The sequence below is a fragment of the Pezoporus wallicus genome, unplaced genomic scaffold (assembly GCF_028554395.1).
Source record: "Pezoporus wallicus isolate ANWC-B61680 ecotype Strahan unplaced genomic scaffold, APGP_CSIRO_Pwel_v1 contig_2, whole genome shotgun sequence".
NCBI classification, from domain to species: Eukaryota; Metazoa; Chordata; class Aves; order Psittaciformes; family Psittacidae; genus Pezoporus; species Pezoporus wallicus.
In genome coordinates this window covers 2665600-2690170 of record NW_026639478.1, presented here as the reverse complement: position 1 = coordinate 2690170, position 24571 = coordinate 2665600, and the positions used below count along the sequence as shown (strand labels likewise).

General features: G+C 40.6%; 1 long non-coding RNA gene across 1 annotated transcript; it reads right to left on the bottom strand.

Annotated features, from left to right (window-relative positions):
- Positions 1–327: 327 nt before the first annotated feature.
- Positions 328–23428, bottom strand: LOC130602168 (uncharacterized). Its single transcript, XR_008972837.1, has 2 exons — positions 23284–23428; positions 328–1459 (listed from the first exon to the last, which is right to left on the bottom strand). It is a non-coding gene; the product is annotated as an uncharacterized LOC130602168 (long non-coding RNA).
- Between the last annotated feature and the right edge of the window lie 1143 nt (positions 23429–24571).

Here is a 24571-nt window from a genome sequence, read left to right as displayed (position 1 = left end):
AAGCCCAGCTTAGACTCATTAAATCCACACTGATGCCTTTAACAGGTCTCTTTTTCCACTTCAGAGCTCCCAGGATGGTAACTGGATTAATCGGTGTTTACACAGAGCTTTGTGATGGAAAGTCTTGGTAAAATGTGTTCTGCAGATTTAGCCCTTTTTGGACTACAGATTCAAAAAAAAATGCAGTATGAACTTACTTAGGGATCTTCATTCAGTAGGATACTTCCAAGCATGTTTAAGGATAATGATTTGGGTTGAGAACTCCACTAGATTCAAGCCTAACTTTATTAATTTCTTACACAAAATGAGCAGTTTTCTACGCTGGAATGTATGCCAAATGTCAACAATGTTTTATTTAAAGGTGTACGCAAATTACACTTTTGTCAGACATCCGTAAATCCTTCTGAAAAGGTGTCTGAGTTATTGTGCATAAATAATTTGCACAATGTATATTGAGAGATTTTAAGTGTTTGGAGACAGATGCCTCTTCTACATCCCTGAAGAAAAATGGAGAATAAAAGTGTCTTTAACTGTTTAGAACAGATGGCAGGGCAATAAAACTGCTGAACAGCTATAAAGCAAGCAAAAGAAAATAACATCCGTCAGACAGGAGTCAGTGGCAGTGAGATGCACAAATACAGATATTAGAGAAAAGTTACTTAAGAGTAAAGAATGACACTTTTTATCCCACACATCACATTCTGTCAGGCTCTGTCTTTTTGGTCCTCCTGATGCCAGTCTCTAATTAAGCAATGAACAAAAAATACAGTTAATTGCTTTACTGAAAACAGGTCTAGCCATATCCTGCATTTATCCCCCATGGGCAGCAGAGGCTCTATGATGCAGGTATTACTGACTTCTTCACCCACCAATGCTGAAAACAGTGAACACTTTTTGCTGTAAATTCAAAATACCCTATCATATACCCTGAGAAAATTGGTTTCCCACTCTTCTTTGTCTTCTGCTCTGACTTGCCCTGTTACCATTTCTATGCAGAACTGGAAGGATCCAGGATTCCCTGCCTGCGTAGCCAATGGCACATTCATCACCTGATGTACTCACGTGTGTGTTAATTAACAATTTCAGTGATACAACTGTCCATATGTCTGCTCCTACCTGAACTACTGTGGCCTATGACAACTCATTTGCAGGCTTCTGTAAATAATATTCTTAATAGTTAATATTCTTAATCATTACATTATTATTTTTACAGTTGTTATCTCTAGCGCTCCAGAGCTTAGTGAAGAGCTGTAAAACATAACACTTTCAGGATCTCTTATTATCTGCTATCCTCAGACTTCGAAAGTGTCAGTAGAATTCTTAGATCCAGCCTCATCTATTCCAAAAATTCATGTGTCTCTGTAGGTCTTTCTGTCTTATCTGGGGCCTTGGTGTCTCTTCAAGTTCCTTGTGATCTGCATAAGAACTCTTCTTGTTGTCAGCTGTTTCACTGAAAACCCTGAAAAAGAAGATTCTCCATGAGGAATAAATCATAGAATCATAGAATAGTTAGGGTTGGAAAGGACCTTAAGATCATCTAGTTCCAACCCCCCTGCCGTGGGCAGGGACACCTCACGCTAAACCATCTAACCCAAGGCCTTGTCCAACCTGGCCTTGAACACTGCCAGGGATGGAGCATTCACAACCTCCCTGGGCAACCTATTCCAGTGCCTCACCACCCTAACAGGAAAGAATTTCCTTCTTATATCCAATCTAAACTTCCCCTGTTTAATGTTACGTTTCAAAGGATATTTTTAGATTTTGCAAGCCCAGAAATTAAGACTTTGACAAAATATTACGCTTTTAAGAAATAGAGTTTTATCAACCTGAAAAAGGATAGATTTTGACTAGATATTAGGAAGAAATTCTTCACTGTGAGGGTTGCCAAGAAAAGTTGTGGCTGCCCTATCCCTGGAAGTGTTCAAGGCCTGGATGTCCCTGCCCATGGCAAGAGGGTTGGAACACGATCTTTAAGATCCCTTCCAACCCTAACCATTCCATGGTCCTATGACTCCAGAAACAGAAGATTTATGCACATGTCTTAAAATAAATAAATAAAATAAATAAAGAAAGAAGAGTAGCACTGCAAGTCTAATAGCAATGCATGTAAAAGTCTATAAACAAATAGGAAAGCTAGTTTTTCCAATTTTAATCAAATTCCAGGAGTAGACAAGAAAATAAAGTAGGAAAAGTAGATTAGCTACCTTAAGCCTTTTTTTTTTTTTTATGTAAAGACTCTTGGTAGACAAGAAGAGGTTTATTTATAACTGAAAGTATAATTTAATTCTTTAATCATTATTGCTTTGGTTCCACTAAGAGTGTGTAATCACATGTGTTAGCAATGGAAGGTGGTGTCTTTGAGGCTGCACAGAACAATAAAAATTGTATGGCAATTCCTAAAGCAGTAGAGTTAGGCTTCTTCTTTTTTATAGAGGTACAGAAAATGTTTGTTTCTACTCTAGAAACTGAAAAATCTCTTCCCTTTGGTGGTTTCTTTAGAATTTATGACATGCAGAATGCTTGAAGTATATTGACAGCAGGAGGGTTTGCATCAGCTGACTACACAGCAATGTCTACTGCCTCAGATCTGCTGATGCTCCATTTTTGGGGGGATTCATCACTACATAAAAATCAGACCTGTGAATTACGTCTGCTTTGAAACTGTTTTGTGCTTATCTGATGCTCCACACTACATCGCAGTGTTGCAATGACAGGCATTTTGTCCTGAATAAAAACAGATGAAAGTTCACTGGAAATGCAGTTACTTTGGGTTTTTCTTTGGGTTTCTCTTCTGAACAAGACCAATATTTTTTCCTTATTCATAACCTAACTTGTTCAGTACTCTTTACAAAAAGCAGGTATAGGATTTCATAGTGCTTTTGTCTACAGCATGCATCACTTTTTACATAGCTACAGTTACATACTAAAAAATGGGAAAACAGCTTCCAATCAAGTCTGCCAAGTTCACAAACTTTGACTGATGACCAGAAGACTTGGCTGGATCCAAGTATTTTTCTTTCCATGTTGTATGTCAACAAACTATGACTCATACTAAATTCACATAGCCCCTAAGAGGATAATATTAATTCTGGCTAAAGTCAAATAATTCAAAGGTTTTATGTGTGAACAGGAAACAGATTCAGCACAAATCTTCTATTATAACTGAGATTAACATAGTGATAAGGGGGCCACAGCAATAAAGGCATGAACTGTTGAGCTGGATACGCCTAACAGTTTCTGAGAACTGAAGAAATGTCTTTCAGAACCCCTGGGTAGTACCTTAGCATCAGTAAGTCAGTGGCAGAACTCCTAATGACTTAGCTGAACTACCTTTAACTGGGTGGATCTTCCTAGGTATTTAACCACAGACTTGCCTGGAATTCATCCTGGCAGGTCAGCCTGCAGGCACTGATCTTGAGTAACACAGGAAAATGAATTTGAAATGGCTACAGTGTCTATGCAGTACATGTTATCTGCTGCATAGTGATTAAAATTTGTTGCATTGCACAATAACCATCAAGAACATACCCATGAAACTGAGAGTGAATAACTTTTAATCCTTCCCCATTGTGGCACCATTAAAGCAGAAGTAGCCTATTAGCTGAAAACATGTACCTTTTTCTAGCATAGATGCAAAATGTTTTAGCATATCACGACAAAATTCAAGAAAAAGTGCACACTTGTTTACGTGATTGTATACTGAATATACAAACTATGCAATATTTCTTAATGCAGCTCTTAGTCACTAAGGAGAAAATGTTAAGACTGTTAAATGAAATCACAGTAACTGTTCACACTTGTAGAATCCTCTGCAATGTATTTCCTGAAACGTAGACATCCATTTTTTCAACTAGTAAATACCTTATTAAAGCTAAAGTATTTTCAGCAACACAATTCTGGTTTTCACCCACAACTTCTACTATTATTGTTTCCCACAATGAAGCCACACTGGCAGTAGTCACTTGCCCTTATCTGTGATGCTTTGTATGTCTGCACAGCTGAGGAAAGAGGGCTCCAGCATTCTTGGTCTCCTGCTGCTGTTCATACTGCCCCAGGCATGAAGAGCGTTGCTGGCCACTGATCTGGGAACACAGCTCCACACTCCTCTTTTCACAAAGAAGAGCAAAGGAAAAAGATCAAATTCAAAATCCTCTTGTCATTTGAGCCTTTAGATGGGCATTATGTACATACATATTGAAGGTTATGTATTATGGCAGCCTTATAAAGAAAGATATTTTAGTGAGGGTTCGTTAAAAGAGTTCACTGGTATGAAGATTTTTTACCTCATCCCCTGCCTGGCAGTCATAATAAATGAAATCTCTACACTACCTATTACTAACAGGCCTCTCATTACTTTTAAATGATAAGGTTCAGTGTTTTATTTACAATTGTGGCTGATGCATTATGCCTATTTTCTGAAGCAGTAGCTGGAAATGCCCTACCCCTTTATGATTAAATGCTTGCAAAAATTGCTTTGCTTTGCTAGTAGAAATGGGAGTGGAGTGTTTGGCAAATCTAAATTGGTGTTCCACTGAAACACATTTGCGCAGAAAGTTGCAACAAGCGAGTACTGAAACCATCCAGCCCCACTTCTGTACACCCAAATGAGGTTAAAAAGAACACAAGTCACATATATGTTGAAGACATATATCTCCAGGAGTATTGCGGCAGTATGCAAAAAAAAAGGATATGATGTCTTCACTATAGAAAACACAGTACTGGGGAGGTATCTGCAATAGCTGAGACTGAAGCTGCATGTTAACATCATGTCATGCCTATACTGTGGCTCAGGCCAGCTATCACGCCCTCTCAGCCCACACTTTGTTCTGTATAGACAGAAGCTCAGCTAAAATCAAAATGTACTTCAGTTCAAGAAGCACCCACATGAGCTGTGCTCAATAGCTTTCCTCTAGCTTTGCCAAAAGCCCATGCAGACCATATGTGGGGTCTGTCACTTTTGCATGGGACAGGGAGGACACCCAGCTATGTTTTCTGAACTCACAGGCCACATGACCTGCATCACAGTGACAATCTATCTCTGTTGCACTGATGACTTTTGCTGGACTGTGCTGTTCCTGCTGCCTTAGACCTTAATGATGCCCATTTTCACCATTACAGGTAAAGTGCCCACAGGACACCAGAATGCCAGTGCTACCAAACTGTGTCAGAACAACACACGCAAGACTACCCAACACATCTTCACACTCACCAAGACAGGTAGACCCACAGCAAAATCTGGAAATGCATGGGTCCTACCCAGGTGCATGTTAGGTTATCATTCCTGGCTTGATGTCCCAGGAAGATAGCAGTGATGCCCTTGCCCTGCCGTTCACTAGCACTTCCCCTCTACTTTGCAGGCACCAGCCATGGCAGTCATCTAGTCTCTTCTCAGCACCTGTATTTAGCCTATCAGTATTTAACTTCATAGGTTACCAACGATTTAAACTCCGCAGACCTTTTGCTAGGCTTGAACAACAGGGTGCTTTTTGCAGAAAGCCAGTGTGCGCACACCCACTATGTATCTCAAAACTGCAAGCTGTGTTTTTGAACCTGGGAAGTCATGGAAGAGGCAGACTACTCTTAGGAAAGTAATCTGAAGTTAACAGATCCCACAGCCAGCACTGCCAAGATCTAAACAAAGGGTAAGTGGGAATAAATGAAATGGAAACTAAGTTGAAAATATGTTGTAACTAAAATATCTGCAGCATGTTTATGCACAACAGCTAGGGACTTTCCAGAAATATAAACCCTTTCCCTAAAGGAACTAATAAACAAAGGCAGATGAAGGTTAGGGAAACCTTATGCCTGAGACACAGTGGAAGGTCACCAGAAGTTATATAATTAGAATTAAAAGAAAAATTAATTCTCACGAGCAGTGGGAAAGTTTTTAAACAACCGTGGGATACAGGCGAAGTATCTTTCACCTGAAGTTACACTTACAAAATCCTGCATCACATACCACAACTTTGAATAAATGGCTGAATAGTAATTTTACATGAAAAAAGAAGATGCCGTTTGGGATAATAGGACAATTCTGGCTGGGTGGGAGCTCAGGGCACCTCAGCTAAACCTGCTGCTCGCAGCAGGGCCAGCTCTGAGCTCAGACTGGGTTGCTCAGGGCTTTGTGCACTCCATCAGCTTCTTACCACAGTGGATTTTTTTCCCCTTCAAAGTAGGGGAAAGGGGAAAACATGAGAAGAAGCTTCTCTTCTATGTAGTTCACCAAGGAACTACCTAGACCAGGATCTTGTCTCCAGCAGTGCTCCACCTGCTTGGGCACCAAAAGCTGCCTTCATTCTTCACACACAGCCCCAAGACAGCTTCACCTGGTGCCCCAGAGCTGTACTGAGTGCTCAGCCCCTATCCTATCTGGTCACACCAACCTCGATTTTATACTGCTAAGGAGCTACAGCACTAGAATTTCTTTCTTTCCTTTCCTGGATTGTCCTATTCCTTCTTTTGTTTAATTAAAAAATGTACAGTAATGAGCTCATAGACCAGTGGTGCATGGTGTCTGAGCTTTTAGGCTTCAAATATGACAGAAAGGACATACTCAAACACGACCAAATTAAAAGAAGCCAAATCATTGCCTTATAGAAAATAACACAGGTCTAGCAAAACACAAGTTCTTGTATGACCTTCTGGGAGAGAAGCTTGCATGAGAGGAACACATCAAATAATTATATTTTTTCCCAAAAGACAAAATTCTAGGAAAGAATAAAAACTGATACTACAGAAACTATATGAACTTATACTAAATTTGGGCCTCCTGGAAAATATTAAATGCCATATTGAACAGGAAAAGGGGCACTTTTAGCATGAAAATGCTACGTATTTTAAATTAATCAGTAGATCATCAACTGCTATAGGAAAGGCCCCTAGCAATGCTGGAAAATAAGTACTTTTGTAGGCCACAAGAGAGATCTCCCGCAGAAACTTGAAGGGAACTATAAAAAACTGTGCTGTTCTGTACTTTCTCTAGGACATACACAATGTGGAACAGACATCTCAGAACCTGTCTTGTGCAAATGTCAGCAAGCTCACTCTGTTTGCCTTGGTTTAATGGAGGATATTAACTTCTGATGTGGTAAAAATGTTTACAGACATACTTATTATTTCTGAAAATTAAGTCACAGTATTTAGGGTAACTCATTATGGCTGCAAAAGCCATGTTTTTGCATTGCTGTTACCTCAAATATATTTCACCTGCGTGTACAGACTTTATTCCCCAGGGGTTTGAAAGAAACACTCTCAAAATCACCATTAATTCATATTGATCAGTAGCTTATAGATGGGCCATTTATGAGACTGAACTGTCACGACTACAGCCATACTGCAAAGAAAGTTTGATGGCATTTTTCTTGGGTATGTCCCTTGGAGTTGATGGGTTACCCTGCTTCACTCCTAGCTCCCACCCAAGGCCTGGGATGGCAGTCTGCTACCTGCAAATAATGGAAGACTATGTCCCAAAGAAAAAGAATTGCTGGTCTGTTTTTTTATGTGATTGATCTGATAGTTCAGGGCATAGAAACATAATATTCCTTGTATGTTGCTAGCAGAAAATTAATAGCCCCCTTCTTTTGCCACAAGGGCAACAGTGATAGCTGCCCACCTAGTCGAGTCAGTCCCATTTCTCAGCTTATTTATAAGGAATGAGTTTGGATGAAGAGCATTTTTGATGCTATCCTCAAGTTCCATAAATCATGATTAATTCTTTTGGGACATTCACCCTTCTCCAAAACATATGCAGCATCATGCCACTCATCTCTGGGAGCTGCTTATTTTTACAGTTTTGTATGCCTTGCCTGATAGTACTCTAAAACATGTAAACATCCACTGAAATGCATTTAACAGCTTTCTTCTCGTACTTATCTAAAGCTTTAGTGGTCTGTTCTTGTTGTTCACTGCCTTCACTGATGCAGGAGTTATCAGTATGCCAAGCAAAACTGCTTTGCCATCTTGCTGTTATTGTAAAGCTGTAAAGTACTTAGAAGTCGGTCTGATTTTCCTGCTTTAAGGAATGTTACTGCATGCCTTAAATCAAAATGATTATAAGAGAACAATTCTTGCCTTGAAGAAACTGAAATCATACAGTATCGTGTAGACATAGTTAAAGAAAGGTACTGACACAAAATAGGCATTTTGGAGGCAATTCAGTAAAAAAAGAATAATTTTATCAAAATCTAGTCAAATAAAACCTCTAAAAACATTTTTGTAAATTAATCTTTATATATATCTGAAGATGAAGGTTCGGTTTGAACACACAGATCTGAAGCAAGTGTGGGAATGAGGCTGGGTACATAGACTGCCTTTCAGATGCATTTTGAATCTGCTAGATTTACAAGGTCAAACAGTTCTTGTACAGTCAGCCCTGCAAAGCCTGCCAGAGAGCTGTCAGGTTAGGGGGATTTCTCTTTTCTTTTTTCATCTTCATTAATTAAGATTCACAAGAGAGAAGTTTTCCATGTTCCAGCAGCAGCAATTATATCCTACTCTTAATTAAGCTAGTTAAACTGCCCTGAAAACTGTGAAGTGGCTTGAGAGTTTTTGACTGGCTTCCTGATTGCAAATAACATCAAATCTGGTCCCAAGTGCACTTGAAGGAGAAAATAATTTGTTGTGAGATCTTGGCATATGGCTCTTGCCTACATTATGTATTTTTTACACAAAAATCCCGTTATAGCAAGTAAAGCCAAGAAGATACACACTTAATGTGCTGCTGAAAATAAAGATGTGAGGTCCCCTGAAATATATTGTATGGTAATACATCCAAAATGAAAGGAGGTGATCCTGCCCCTCTACTGTGCTCTCGTGAGTCCTCACTTGGAGTATTGTGTGTAGTTCTGGTGTCCTCAACATAAAAAGGACATGGAACTGTTGGAACAAGTCCAGAGGAGGGCCACGAGGATGATCAGGGGGCTGGAGCACCTCCCGTATGAAGACAGGCTGAGGAAGTTGGGGCTGTTCAGCCTGGAGAAGAGAAGGCTGCTTGGAGACCTCATAGCAGCCTTCCAGTATCTGAAGGGGGGCTATAGGGATGGTGGGGATGGACTCTTCATTAGGGGCTGTAGTCATAGGATAAGGGGTAAGGGGTTAAAACTTAAACAGGGGAAATTTACATTGGATATAAGGAGGAAATTCTTTCCTGTTAGGGTGGTGAGGCACTGGAATGGGTTGCCCAGGGAGGTTGTGAATGCTCCATCCCTGGCAGTGTTAAAAGGCCAGGTTGGACAGAGCCTTGGGTGATATGGTTTAGTGTGAGGTGTCCCTGCCCATGGCAGGAAGGTTGGAACTAGATGATCTTAAGGTCCTTTCCAATCCTAAATATTCTACGATTCTAGGAAATCAACATTTGAAGATGTGATCTCATCGGAGGGAATGAAAAAGTTCTAATTACAGATGGGTCTTTTTACATCAGCATTGTGATGCTAACAGCTCTAAAAGACAGAAATAATTAATTTTAATTTCTAAAATATGTATAATTGACTTCACATACAGCCTGGATGCAAAATTTAGTCACGGAAGTCACCATTCTTGCTGTCAAATGCAGAAGAAGCTCTTTAAATATGACTAAAATCCTCAGACCAGTTTATATATTTAGTGATTTTTAGGTCTTGCTAAAGTGATGCTGATTATTTTTCAGATTCTGCACCCTTCCAGTTTTGGAAGATATATTTGCTGTGAGTGTTGCATGTTTGCATAAGTATCTTATGACCACTGAGGCTCAGGTGCTAGGATTTTTTCTTACTGTAATGACCACAGTGTACAGGATGCGCATAGTATCTGGCAACTTCTATATCTGTCACTCCTATGTATGTCCCTCCTTCTCCCACCTTCCCTTGCTGGGTTTGCAGAAAATACTGCCTTTCAAAATACATTAAAAAATCAGTGGAAGCTCTTTAAACACTTGTTAACCTTAGCTTTTTGCACATGCTGAGTATTATGTGGATAAAACCACATTAAATAATAAGAGTATAATGTGTGGGGAGGGAATATGAGGGCTTGCAGTGAGACAGATCTCTGAGGGAGCAAGCCGAAGGAAGAAATGAGGTGATGTGTCATGGCTGCAGGTAGACAGCTAGGCTTTGGCCCACGCTGACACTGTCTATCTCAGCAGGATGGTAATATATCCAAACATATCTCAGCAGGACATGGAGAAATCACTGGAGGTGACAGATAACAGTGGGAGAAACTGACGAAGACTATGGGGGAGTGTAGGGAAGGACAGTTGCATTTCACAGGGCACCAAGGGAAGGTGTGTGAGCAAGGGCCCAACATGACAGCCGAAAGTTGTGCGGGGCAATTCGAGTGCATCGTACCTCACAAGGCCAGCAAGGCCTGGGGATCCACTTTAGTAATACCCTTCAAGGTTGAGGGTATCACAGTGAAATTGAGGTGGGATGCAGCAAAACAAGGAGCAATGAGGAAAAAGGGATTAGGGCAGGCCTTGGGTAGAGATAGGGGGAGGTGGAGAAAGGGATGTAAAATGGCAGCTAAAAAATGATCAAAAAAGGAAAGAATAGGGCAAAGGAAGATAGGGTATGCAGATGTTGTGATCGGGCAGTCTGCAGGTACTTGCAGAGCAGCTCAGCACTTGATCACAGGCTCACAGGATCATTTGAGCTGGAAGAGAGCTCAGGAGGTCTCCCCCCAGCCTCCTGCTCACAGCTCTGAGGTAAGAACTGGTTGCTGAGGGCTTTGTCCAGCTGGGTCTTGAAAACCTACAAGGACTGCCAAAAACAGGATGTTTAAACCATGTTGGTTGTCTTCACCTGCACTGTGTTTCAGCCCTGCTGCCGTGGTCTGGAGGCTGAAGGTGAAGGGGCACTTTCCATCCCAAGTAGCAGTTTGCCCAGAGAAGCTGTGGCCACCCCATCCCTGGCAGGGTTCAAGGCCAGGTTGGATGGGGATTTGAGCAACCTGGTCTAGTGGAAGGTGTCCCTGCCCACAGCAGGAGGGTTGGTACCAGGTGATCTTTAAGGCGCTTTCCAACCCAAACCATTCTGTGATTCTGTTACCCATCGAGCATGAACCTCCCTTACCAAAGCTGCATGTTACATCAACGCAACCTGCCAAAACTGGGTTCAGTGTGTCCCAGGTAGCTCTCTGAAAGCTAAAGGATAATATACAAGAAAGTGGTTTTAATCAAAATATAAGCCGTTTATACAAATCAGGCTGCATATCCAGTGTTTCCACATTTAGTAACTTGTGAGTAATTCTTGCCTCATTAAAAATTTTGGTACCTAGTCATTTAATCACTCAGTTCTTTGCACTCATCAAATTAAGCAGTAATAAACCCTATTTACTTACATTTCATTTTTGATTGACTGTTTATATGCATCACTTTGAGACCACAGTGCCAAACCTGACCTCTTTCTCAGGCATCAGGCATTATGATTTAACCACAGGAAACATCATTCTTGCAGCCATAAGGCAGTACAAGACCACAAGAGGGCAGGTAGTCCAGGTCCTGATTCAAGACCAGGGAAAAACACACCTAAAAATGAACTGCCTAACCTAAAGGCCTGTGGCTATGGCAGCTCCACAATCACCCATGCAGCCTCTTCCATTGCTTCCTAGCCTTGGCATGTTGTTGTAGCACTGTTGGACTTGCAATCCCCAGATGTCCTCTGATTGTCTCCTGTGCAGGGACAGTGCTCAAGACTCCTGCCCAGCTGTACCACCTTTTCTTTCCTTTTATCACCAGGATTAATGTGATCCCTATCTCAGGTTTCTCAAAATGCTTGAATTCTTACCTTGTTCCCCTGTGTTCACACTTTCTGGTATCCAAGAAAATTCACGCAGGAGACACGGTTCTCTAATCTGGCATGAGCCACTAGCAAAGGTATGGCTGGGTCATCTCCACATCAGCCTCCACAGGGGCAATCTGTGTCCACACAGACTCTGCTCCTACACTGCTGTGCTTCAGGGCACGCATTAATGGCTTTTCTTTTGTAGATGTCTAGCTGTTTTTACAAGTAGTGCCAAACTTCATATCTCCAAAAAGATTTTTCCTCCTGCCAAATTTATTTGACAATAGTCAATCATTTCAAAATTATTCAGGGAAAATAATACACACTTTTCATTCCAAAAGTGACAGTTCTTTTGAAAATAATAACAGCAAAAGATGGGCTAATGAGGGGTTTTTTTTGCTAATGTTAAGTAACTAATTTCTTCACTGACTACACAAAATTAGATGAGTCCACACCTGAATATAACATTTTCAGCCCTCAAGCACCTACTTCTTCTATAATTTTAAAATCGTGGTATAGGATGACAACTCTTAAAATAGTGACAGTCTCAGGCCTGGAGAAGAGATTTTCTAAACACTAAAACAAGAACTGATGAAAGAGTTACCTGTTCCATCAGAAAATATATTATGATACTCATTTTGTTTAAGAGGTAGTGGGGGTTTTATCCAGAATAACAAACCTGGTGTCAAGGTGTATTTAGTGCACAACTTTGTTTCTAATTTGAAAAAGCTGAGCTTTTTTTTGTTTGTTTTGTTTTTATGGTAAAAAGGCTTGTTATTTACACTTTGACTTCATAGCATTCCAGATCCAATAAACTTCTGATTCTCTTTTCTTCCCCTCTCACAGTGGCTGTTTGAAAGGAAGGCAGAAACTACAACTGCTGTGCCAGTACCTTAGATACATAGAATAATCTGCAGTTGACAAATTTCATCACTAGAGGGAAATCCATTACAGCGTTCTTCTCAGTAATGCTGGTAGGCACACTGCCATCCAGAGCTGCAAAATGTGCAACAGGCTTCAGTTTGGATGCAAGAGTTGTATCAGCCAAGAATGACTCAGAGACAACTGTTTTTCCCTTTCTCAGAAGGGTGCCCAGAGGAATTTCCTCCAGTCTCATCACATCACACCAGAAAACAAGAAGGAAGAGACTGGAGTAGAAGTGTTCCCATGAAAAAGAAAACCCCAAACTGGGCCAACCTTAGGAGTCCAAGTGTTCTGCAGCAGTGTCTCCAAGCCAAAACCAGGCCAGAAAGGTATCACCCTGATGACAGCACAGGAAAGGAGGCAGTCAAGACTATCTGCATCACCAGCCCTCAAATACAGACATTTTGAAGAAACAGCAGCATTTGGAGATGCTTGTAAAAAACACTTCCAGCTGCTCTTTCCCTAGCTAGTATCCACCTTAAGTCAGAGTTCATGTTGCTGTTGATAACCAAAAAAGATATAGAAGACATCTTGTTCTATCCAGTTTTATAGGCCTGGGACCAAAAAGCTGATTCGGAAATTAGTGGTCATAAGTGAAAAGCATGGCAAGCAGAAAGCTGGGGTGCTGTGAAGGCAAAATATTGCACTGTTGCTATAATTCTAGTTTTGAACATCTGTCAAAATCCATTTAACTTTCAAAGTTTCTTATTCTGTTCCAAAAACTGGAGTAGCTCTGTGTTTGCATATTGTAAAAGCAAGACACAGTAATATATCATGTGTCCTAAGAAAGAGGCTTACACTATAAACACATACAGAGAAACCCATAGAGAAAACTCAGTCAGAACGGTCGTTCTGGTCTCATCTTCTCTGATCCCTGCCCATAGCAGGGCCAACCTTGAAGTTAGACACGATGTTAAAATTAGATTAGACTGCTCAGGGTCACATCTAGTCAAATTCTGATTTAACTCCAAGGATGGCCCAGGAGATGTATGCTCTTTCCACAATAAACAACTGGCTTAGATACAGAGCACAGGCAGCTCAAGGACTTCATTTTTTGAAGTTTGCAAAATAAATTAAGAACACTAACAGAAGGGATCATGTGAAAGCAAAAACACTCCGTATCATTCACTAGACTCAGATCTGGGCTTGGATTATAATCTACTGTTCTGTAGCTTTTCCAATTGCAGTGTTTTAGTCTCACCCTAGTATCACAAAAATCATGTTTTTTTTCCCACTAGGAAAAAAAATGCTTACATTATGCACAGATATGCAATTTAAGGGTTATAATAAAAAATACATCAAGATGTTTCCTTTCAGGTTTCCTCTCTCAGCCACAGACTCTGTAAAACTTCCTTTACTGATTAATAGACTTCTGGCAATTAAGCAGTCCAAAGTTTTCCTGGTGGGATTGAACCCTTTTGCTCTTTCTCGCTGATAAGCCTTTTAAAAGACCTGTAAAAGTAATTAGTTAGACTTTTTCCTAGATCACCCAGAGAAAATAAAAAAATCTTTTCCACCAGCCCAGAGTCGTCAGGTAGCAAAACAATAAAATCGGTTCATGAAAATGTAGGTTTATTTCAAGATAAGTTTCCAAATGTTGTGGCATTTGATGTGTTCCACATTTATTCTGAAAGACTATGCAAAATGTTGATCTCTTGTATTGTAATATCTTATTACTTCAAACTATGAATTGTTTTGAAAAAAAATTAGCACAGTGTTTAAAATGCTCAAAATACTGACTAGCTACATGAAATTTTTCAGCTAGGTATGACTCAGGTGAAATACAGGACCAGACTAGCAAATAAAGGCTACTGTATCTTAAGTCAAAGTCACTTCAGATGTTCTTGACCTTGGTGAATGTCTCTCTTCACTACTGAAGGTTTCTGAGCCCATCCCTATCTCCATTCTTCATCCTTCACAGTCATGGCCACTGCAAACCTCTCACTTATGAAGAAAGACTTGTACTAATATGCTGATTTGTAAACTGGGTTATATACCAGTTGCCACTGGCACAGAGGTGACACCTCTGGGAGAATGAGGCTAAATCCACCAGTATATGTCAGTCAAAGCTATCAGGCTCAGCAACACAGAGCATTAGAGCATTTGTCCTCAAATGAGAAAGAGACTCTAGATTCCTTCTCCCTATGCCTGCCCCTCATCTCTTAGAAGAAAAGTTTATTTCCACCTGTGTAGCATGCTGAGCCTCAGCCTGGCCATAATCTCAGAGGATGCCAAAGCCATTCCTCCCATATCAAGCCCTTGGGGACTTTAAGCAGAAGGACATCTATTTTATGGTTAGCATCATCAAGGTATCAATTTGCTCAGCCCAGTTAACACTGGGACCTCTTTGGATACACATACAGGTGCTACTGTAGTCATTGAGGAAACTTAAGTCAGACAGAAAGATTTTTTTGTGGATACTAAGAGACTCCAGGATTAAGAAACATTCAGGCATGATTTTCAGGGCCTTTAAGTTTCAGACATTGAGTGATACTTTCATCTGGCTTCTGACACCATCAGCAACAGTATATCACCAGTAGGTACTAAGAAAACACCCCAATGAATCCTCCCATCCTGCCCAACAGTACTAAAAATTAGCATCTGCAGAAACTTGCCCACCAAACCCATAAAGGATCCCATACTTCTTTGCAAAGATAACGTGGCAAAGAGATCGCAGCAGATGACCCAACTGAGGCCAAAACAGAGAGAAGAGCCTCCTCTGGTACTGCCAAATCAAAATTCACCTTGCTGCCTTTGATGGAGACCAGCAATTTTCCCAAACACTTCCAGCCTTCTCTGCTGTCTTTGAGGCCACCATGAGTTGGTGGGTTTCAGATCCTGTGAAGCACATCAGGGCTGAGCTGGCAAGGGCTCTCTGGGCTGAACTATTTGCAGTGTTCAGTGTCATGACATTTTAGCACTGGAGGCTACATGGGATGCCTAGGCCAGGACTGGGCTTTTGATAACTTTCAGGACAGCATGGAGCATCTGGGTTTAAAAAATGGGCTGTCCAGGACACACTGCAAGTTGCAGCCTCATAAAGACAGCATAGCTGTTGCAGGTAACAGGACACAGCCTTGGCTTTGACTTTGCAGAGCCTTAGGATGAGGGTTTATCAGTCTTGTTTTGTCCAAATCTGTCTAGACCTGCTCAAGGCTTTCCTTTTTTTGGTTTGATTTGCTGCTGTGACAGCCATTTTTCCAATGACCAGGTAGCTATGCCTAACTTGCTTTGTGCGTCTTCTTACAATACAACCATAGCTTTTATAAAGATGGTAGTAACATGCAGCTGTTTTGTATAGCATGAAATATTCATGACCTCAGCAAAATAATGTAATGCAGGCCTGGTGTGAAAGAGGATGCCCAAAGATGGGCTCACAGGGGGTGGTGTAAAGGAGTACAGGCACAGGGTGATGGGGGCATGGGTTAGCCCTAAGGGCTGCACAGCTATAACCCACACACCAGTGGTTCACGAGAGAAGTAAAAACGTGAATAGTTTTGAAGGTTTTCAATGTTGCAAGGCTTGTGCAGACAGATGTATTTAGGTGAAGGGCAGCACGGGCTGCTAGTCACTGGCTAAGGCTGGAGTCAGATGGGTTCATAGCTCAGGTTCAAAGGGGTTTTCCAGAAATCTTAGAGCTTTGATTCCAAAAGGTCTGTCAGATATGGCTAAGCTAAACCAGTGTCATTGACTGTGGGCCCTTCACATCTGCAGCTACATTTTTGCAGGCATCCTTAACTCTTACAGTTCAAGTTCTAATCTTGTTCAGTGACCCTGTGAAGGAGCAGAGCTCAGTGACCTGTACAGACATCATATGACAGCTTAATTTGCCACCACCTTTTTATCCTATCAGTTTCCCTGGTGTATACCAAATGCCAGCTACGATGGCTGGCTTGACTATATACGTAAGTAGGAGTAGACTGGAGGTGAGTCTAGCTGGTACCACCAGCACTCCTGCAGCTTCTTGCCTCATCTCCTGCCACTGCCCAAATCTGGGGCTTGAAGCTTGGACAAGGGGTCTTGCTGTGTCAACAGGCAGGGAAAAAGAGAGAGGCTGCCAATAGAGAGCCCAAATCAGTTCACTGTCTCCAAGACAATCTCACTTTTCCCTTGAGCTTCCTGCTCTCTGGTGTCTCTGGGCTTGGCTTAGGTCTTGGGAAATACATTACTCTGAACATTTTTCCTTCCAGTTTGGATACTGGACTATGACAATGCTCTTAAGCAACAGAAATAGTAAATTAAGCAGCAAACCTCTGAATGAAATTGTCATGCAACAGGGTCAATTTAACTCTTTTGCCTTGGACTCTGTCCCCTGACTGTTACCTCCACACGGTACAGAAGGACACAGTCAAAGTTCAAGTAAACAAGAGATTATTGGTGTGCTTGGGCAACTGGGAAGAAGAGGAAAGATAAATTAAATTGCTAGGACAACCATAAAAAGCTTGATTGCTGTTAGTAGTGCAGGGCAATGGGAGAGAGGGGACAAGAGGTTTATCCAAGGTTTGCAGTGACAAAAGATAGGAGAAAACATCAAGAACAAAGCCTTTCCTACTTATATTTATATGAAAACTATTCTACACATAGACACTGAGTTAAAAAATTTACTGACTAGCTAGGAAAAGAAAGCTTTTTATCCTTTCTCCTTTTTAACCAAATGTAAAGACCTTGCTTACACAAAAAACTTACAATCACTTGTTTTCTGTTTATACACTTTAAATTTCAAATACTTTACAAAGACTAAAAAATATTTTGACCTCTCATTACACTCCAGTTAAGCCCACAAGCCTGACATAACTATACTTCTCATCATCATAGAAAACTTTTTTGGCAGTTAATCAACTTAACAGTATTCCTGCAAGTATCCCAGCATAAGCTGCTCCCTTAGCACAACTTTATGAGGCCCCGCTTCTAAGGCCACTGGATTTCTTTCATTCGCATGCACTTGCGTGACACAGCTGATCCTGGCATACCTTCAAAAGGTCCTCAGCAGACTCTCACAAACCTCAGAGAAATGTTTGCTCTGAGAGCTTAGCAGTCTTCAGGGGTGCCTGTGAAAGGAGTCCCGCAAATAAAGCCACAGTAACAGAGAAGAAAAAACTATGGAAACACAATAGGCAGCCCTAAAGCATCACCTATGACCCAACCTTCTACAGCCAGACACTTGTTTAAAAACCCTCAGCTGCAGCTAGTAAAACTCTTGGCCACAGAGGGAGTCAACAAAGTGCCTTCAGCCATCAAGCCAGCACTAGCAAGTGCTGAGAAAACACACATGAATACAAAATCTCTTCATGGTGGGTGTGCAGCAATTTTCTTCCTCTGAAACTTGAGTTGAACCAAAACCCAAAAGTAAATCCCACTAAGAAGGAGGGAATTGTCAAGAAAAATCCCCTGGGCACAGACCAAGCCCCTGCACAACTCAGAGCTCTGTTATTTCAGCAAGGTCAGTGGGAGTTAGCCTGAACTTATGGTCAAGCAGCATTTGGCCCAATGCTGTTTTTTAAAGGCACTGAGTTTTCTTCCTAACTTTCCATTGAAGGCCTAACTTTCCATTAAAAGCATGGTAAAACTGTGTGAATGGGGCTGAGTGGGGTATTTGTACTCATCCCCCAGCTGCCCCTGCCTGTAGCATGCTCTGCATCACCCATGCTGGGGAGGGAAGAGCTTCGAAGGAAGAAGACACAGCAGCAGGGTTTACAAAAGCCCAGAAACTCCATATAGTACATATTTCTGTACTTTTATCTTGAAAAGGGCAAAAAATAACACATCGCCTCAAACTCTTAGGAACCCTTTTGTTCCTCACCGATCGTGTTGTCTGGCAACAGAGCTGCTTTGTATTTTGCCGAGACCTGTGTCTCAGCTGTATTCTGGCACAGCTACAAAATCCAGACACAGGTTTTGCCCCATGGAAGAAACCATTGAAGATTCAGAGGGAAGGTGGAAGAGAGCTATTCATTCTTAAATAAAAACTTGAAGAGAAGCTTTCAAAAAGAAAAAGACTTTTCAGCGCCCAGTTCTCACAGAGGAGTGGATAAGCCTAGAACAGATATTTTTTTCCTGAGAGCACTTTATTTTTTTCCAGTTTTTAATAACATGTATCTATATATATGCATGTAGATAAACAAATAGGAAGATATCTAGGTCTTTTCAGAAACTCAGAACAATAACCCAATGACGTTTTGGCATTAAGCAACCTTAAGAAGTAGCTTAGCTCTGTAAGTCTGTTTACTTTGCTCAAGTGTTTCTAATAAATACTGTCTCCTTCACAGCTGTACCTCTTAGAAGCACCACTACCTTGGCACTAGATTGCAAGAGGCTCAGAGTATAGATAGAACAAGTGAAGTGGCCTTGTTTTACCAGCACAAGGCCTCTTGAGAATGCAGCTCCACTGGTACAAAGCATCATTAAGCTGAGGCAATGATGCTCATTTTAAAGGGATAAGCCTGGTCAATGCAACAAAGCATCACTGGAACACTCTGGAGTGAAGACACCCTCTGACACATGAGGACGCTTCAGCAGCCAGACAGTGGTGGCTTAGTAGAGTACAGGAGCTGCAATATACAAGAAGCAGGGGAGGAAAACTGTCACTGTCCAAAGATAACTCTAGAAATTCTCTGCTTTTGAAAACCAGCACCAGTGAATGTTGCAGGACACTCAGAAAGTGGTATAAGAGAAACAACTCTTACTTATTTCAGAAGTTTCTCAGAGTCTTCAAATCCATGTGCCTTGTCTTTGAAACCTTATTTTTATTTTACTAATTAAAAACTTTTTAAATTGTACTTTCCTTCCTTCTTCCCTTTCTACTGCGATTTAAGGAGCCCTTATGAGCTCCACACACTTTCTGTTTTACTATGATACTTCTCATCTCTGAACATTATAACTCACACTAGCACTAGAAACTGGAGGAACATTTGGATGAAAACTTCAGTATTTGGAATACTACCTTTTTATTTAAGTAATGTTATATGTTGGCAAACTTTTCATTTAGGATGGAAATCAAATCAAGTTCTGACCTTGTGAAGTCACTGTACCCTACAAAATTGCTATTCCTAGGGCAGAGATATGAAATGCCTGCACTCTGGCTTGGGCACATTAAATTGTAATAGAAATACTCAAACTATATCATGAAATGGAGAAATCAGAAGGATTATGATCAGGGTATAAAGTAGATCTTTTGTTACTGTCTTAGCCTCTTAAGCAAACAGGTTTCCGGAAGAAGACTATCCTTACTCTAGAGCACTTTGCCAGACCTTTGTTGCATAGACTCAATTGATCCCCCAAAAATGAACACTGTTGTCCCAGTTTATGAAATTTATTTGAAGTTTTAAAATCTAAAACCCACATTTTTATAATACAGAAATTCAATTTCTGTGGAAACCCCGTTTCCTTCATGATGTTTCTGGTCACTGATCTCTGAAGGTAACATCAAAGCCAAGATACAGTCAACGAACACTAGAACTCATAAAGCTTACATGAAACCTAGAAATCCTTTTTTATTGTGTAATAAAACAAAGTAAATTTAGCTGCCTTCTAACAGCATGGTATGAGTGGATTCAAAATGAGATTATTAAGGGAAGGTTTACCCAGAAGACAGAATGACTAGAATGCAGCATGCCGAGTGGAATATGTACTCCTCTTCCTCACTTCTGAAGAACATTCCATAGCACGGCACACAGCCGCAGTGCACCACAACATTCACGTCTTGTGTCTCATTTTGTGCTCAATTTCAAGACAAAGTTGGTAGTCTTAATTCATTCTAGTCTTCAGATTTTTAGTTGTTCTGGTAATTTACATAGTAAACAAAAAAACCTAACACTGACATGTACAAAGACATATTTATAAGGGAATTTAGATTCATCCACTTGCCTGCAAGCCCTGTCACTGATACTGTTTTCAGCAGTGTTACTAGAACTACTGAGCACTCCAAACAAGATCAGAATCTGTTTACACTAGGTATTTTATATGAGTGAAGTCCCTGCAGCAATGCGTTGAAAATATGTAGATTTTTAAGGTACCAGAAAAATGTAGTTTGGTGATTTATTACTAATGTTAACCCTATGCTTTTTTTCAATTCATTTTAGCAGTTGAGAGCAAGGTCATCTATTTTTGTGGGATTCACAATGAGCTTGTGACAACTTAAACAATAAACTGAAAGGTTCTGACATGCAAGTGTGCGACAAGTCTGGAGCTGTACTCTCATGCCTTATGCAAACCAAAAGCGAGACCCAGCAGAAACCAGTAAGGTTACACTTACAGGAATGATGCAGACACATCCAAGCTCACTCTAAACTAGGCCAGAGTTCATCCAGGCTGTAAATCTTTGTCCAAGAATAAGGGCAAATGTTCAAGCAGTTCATCTGTTTCAGTAGAAAAAACAATGCCGAATTCATAGAGGAGAGGAGAGCAAAACTCTGTGCAGCTTAGCAGTCAGGGTACAGAGCTCAAAGAAAATCCCAGATGAGAGATAACCTACGAAGGAAAGACTATTTCTCTTTTCTCCAGTAACTGTTTATTTGCAGACACCAATTTACTGTGTGAAAAAGCATAATTTGTTGTGAAGTCCAATCCTGTTGATGTGTGTTATATATTACCTGAGATACCATCCTGGATCAAGACTCTCATGGGACCTGAGGCAGGAAGGTCTTACTTAGTTAGACTTACACATCTTCTAGATATAGAGCTTCTCAAGCATGTGATCATATAACCTTCAGGAAAGGTGCAATAAATTATCTTGCATGCAACTGAGAGTAAGAGCAGCCCACCCCCAGGAGCTGCCTGGGAGTAGTAAGTTAGCTTTAAATCTACCCACCCTAGCTTGTATTCTAGTAATTTGTTCACCATACCCTCAGGTCTGAAGATCTTGCCATGACAACAAAGTATATACTAGCCTGTAGTACCCAAATGTCTTTCTTACATCAGTAGCATCAAAAGGTAGTTCTACAGAATCGCTTAAAAATAAAACAAGGTTCTCTCATTCTAATCTCAGAAGCTGCTCATACCAACTTTCCTTTAGTATTCACAAATTGTTCAGACTGATGCAGAGCACATTACCCACTACAACACTACTCTGAAAATGGATCCAAACAAATACAAGTTAGGAATCCATTCAGTTTAAAAATGAATGGACATATTTGCATGTTTCCAGTTACCAGCCCACCACTGGGCAAGCTTCTAAAGCAGCAGGCTGAGCTTTTCATTCACATCCACCCTCAACATCCTTGAACTAAACACACCTATCAGGCTTTTATGTGTATCCCTGCAAGCCATGTTAAAACCAGATGAGTGACACTAAAAGCATCAGCTGGCTTCAGAAATCTTTGACAAATATGACAGGAGAATGATCTTTCCTTATTTTCAAGTCATTTAGGAAAACACTCCCATTGCTTGGCTTACCTTCTGTCTAACCACTCCCTTAGTAGACCTTGAAGCAGTTTCCAGAACACATTCCATTTAAAGAGACATTTTCTCACAGCTGACAGGTAAAAACCATCCAATTTCAAACAGTACAGGGCTGCATTTATCCTGGATGTAAGTAGGTGGAACTCCAGGGATACTGTGAGGTGCTCTCGCCCTGCAATAGGACCAATCAATCAGCTTTATCCATAGACCATGGTCTATGGAAAAAGGCAAGATTTCTGTGGTGACTGTGCTACTGGGTACAGTTCCTGGATGCTGGGGGTCCGCATGAGATTTGCCCAGATACACCAAAACAACCTTCCCTAAGGTTTTCGGATAACTCTTCTTGCCTAACAGCACTATTCTCCCCTCAGTGAACAGAGCTGATGGCTCTTGTCAGTACATTCTCTGCCTAAGTGCAGGAAATGTTAAGACCCATAAACAAATTACACTACCCAGGATGAAAGCTAAAATCTATTTCTTATACATGAGACTCAGCAGTGCAACTGAGTCCATTCTGAGCTTTGTTCCAGCAGCTATCAATATAGATGAGGAGTCGCATTTCAGTCCCCAGTTTCAGAAAGCTGGCAAAGAAAATGTCAAAGATGATTGTTTTATGCATACTCTTACATGTAAGAAGATTAAGAACAAGTTTGACTAGTTTTGAGAAAGAGCAGAAAATCCAGCATTAATCATCTACCAAGATCCAACGTTCCAACGTTTCTCATTAATTCCTCTGCTTGTCTGCCCATCTACTTCTAAGCCGGGTCATTCAAAACTCAAAATATTTCAACACATAATGAATTAATCATGAGAAGTAATCTAATGTAGTATGAAAGGAAAGTAAAATTCAAGTATATAATCCATTAGTTATTAGCTTCAACTCAGATCTGGTCAGGCATCACCGCTAAGCATACAGGAGCATGAAGCTTCCTCCCATTCCTTGCTCCTTCTATGCCGTTTCTGAAATAGTTTTCTATATTCAGGAGAAAATGGTGCACTGCTGTTATTGCTCTACATGTTTCAGTACAATGCTTTGATACAGCTCATTCTCAGAGTTTCAGTTAATAATCTTCACTACCAGCCTTAAAGAAAATCAGAAAAGACAGTAACAGTTCTGCTCAAACAGGACAAGAATTTATACGGTTCATTTACCCTCAGTAGAGAAACATTCAGAAAACAAAAATAGTATCTTCCCATTTTTTTTTTTTACCTCAAGAAAAATTGTGATCAGCTTCCATTTGCCTAGCTTGTAGCCGCTTGCCAGTTTCTCTAGCATCCTGTAAAATCCTGACTGCAGCACAGCATTCAGAACTAGAGAACGGCCAGTGTGCTTCAGCAAGTGAGCCAGAGAAAGGGACAGCTTAGTATTATTTCCATAGCAGAGGGAGCAAGTGAACAAGTTGTGCTGGCTTTACAGACACCAAGAAGAAGCCAAGGCTGCCTACATTTAAGGGAACTCTGCCACTATGTATTTCTTGTGCGTAGAAGAGCATACAAAAGTGAAGGCCAATAATGCAGTGCTTAAGTAACTTATGGCAACATAAATATTGTGAGGTTGTACAAGTAGACAACATGAGACATCTGATGTAAAGCTTCAGCCACCAAAACCAGCCTCTCCACGCAAAAATTAGTATTATTACCAATTAGAGCAAATACCTTTACATTTAGCAACAAAGGATTTTGTTCTGAGAAGAAAGCACACTGTCCATTCCTTTCTTTTTGCTTTCAGACTGTAAGAACATTAACTACCCTTAATTCCCTAGAGTAGTCTTTCAATAGCATAGTCATTCAGTCCTCACCACGCTCATGTACCTTTTCATTTCCTCATACTCAAAAACTAAAGTCACATAAAAAGCTCCCGTATCACCCCCTATGGAAAGCAGCTCTAAGCTTAGGGTATTGAAAAGGAAAGTTATAAATCTGGTTTTTGGGGGGTTTTGTTTTTGTTTTTTTTTTTAGTTTATGGTTTTGTCAATTTACAAAATCAATTTAAAAATCTGAAAGTCACATCTATCTCTGAAGAACACCTTCCATCAGCACTGGTGGAAGGGAATACAAACAGACCAAGTATAGGGTACAAGCTGTGTTGCTGCATTAGCATTTTAATTTGTATCACGTTTTGAAGCATTGCCTTCCCAACTCCACTCATTGCACTTTTGGTTCACAGTATGGAAATTCTCTGTGTATGCCTACTTAACTGTGGCATTGTGGAAATAAACATCCAGTATATGGGACTCAGAGCTATATCATGCTAAAATTCCCACAGCATAGGTAAAAAGCCTTTTGCAGGAAGGGGGACCTTACAGATCCACTTTGATTGCACTACCCTATCTGTTGACATGAACATAATTATCAGTTTGAAAATCTTGCAGGAAAAAAGATAGATATGAAAGGTTAAGCTTTTTAAAGTTGCTGGTTTGAGTCCCCCTTCCCTCCCCAAATGTGAACCTGAATTTTCTGTTGGTTTTTAAAATAACATTTAAGACTCAAAACTTGAT